The sequence below is a fragment of the Mus pahari genome, chromosome 5 (genome assembly GCF_900095145.1).
Source record: "Mus pahari chromosome 5, PAHARI_EIJ_v1.1, whole genome shotgun sequence".
NCBI lineage: Eukaryota > Metazoa > Chordata > Mammalia > Rodentia > Muridae > Mus > Mus pahari.
In genome coordinates this window covers 142,010,326-142,011,195 of record NC_034594.1, presented here as the reverse complement: position 1 = coordinate 142,011,195, position 870 = coordinate 142,010,326, and positions in this window count along the sequence as shown.

Sequence of the window (870 nt, the reverse complement as noted above, 5' to 3'; positions counted from 1 at the left end):
TTGGTTAAGGGTGACGAGCATTTTTTTCATGTATGTATTGGCCATCACCGTCATCTTTAAAGAGTTGTCTGTTGACCTTAATTATTCGATAATTTGGGTTTTTCTTTGATTTCTCTTGTTGCTGCCTTTTGATGTTTCATTTTGAGGGCCCCATAGATTCTAAGTATATCTCATGTCAGAAACACACTGTGTAAAGACATACTCCAGGTTTTTAAATGAAAGTTTTATTTATTTTTTAAAATGTGTGCATGTGTGAATGTGTGCACAATTATTTATACCTTCTTCATTTAATTGTGCTAAATCATAAGTATCCAGGAATTTGTCCATTTAATAGGAGGGTTTTTTTTTACATGTTTTGAATATAAGCTTAGAAAGGCATTCCTACCAATATTATGAATTTTATTAATTATCTATTATAATATCACCTTTTCTCCAGTTTTGCTAATTTGGATCTTCTATGTTTTTCCATCAGTTAGTTTGGCTAAGGGTTTGGGCTAGCTAGTTTTTCTGTCAATTTAACACAGGCTAGAGTCATTTGGGAAGAGAGAGAACTTCAATTACGAAAATACTCCTACGGGATTGGCTTGTGAGCAAGCCTGTGGGGGCATTTCTTGACTAATTATTGGTGAGGGTAGGCCTGTCCTATAGGAGAGAGAGCCATCTTTGGAAGGGTAGTCCTGGCTGTAGAAAGCAGGATGAGTAAGCCACAAGAAACAAATCAGTAAGCAACACTCCTCCATTAGTCTCTGCATCATCTTCTGCCTCCTCCATTAGCCTCTGCATCATCTTCTGCCTCCTCCATTAGTCTCTGCATCATCTCCTGCCTCCTCCATTAGCCTCTGCATCATCTCCTGCCTCCTCCATTAGTCT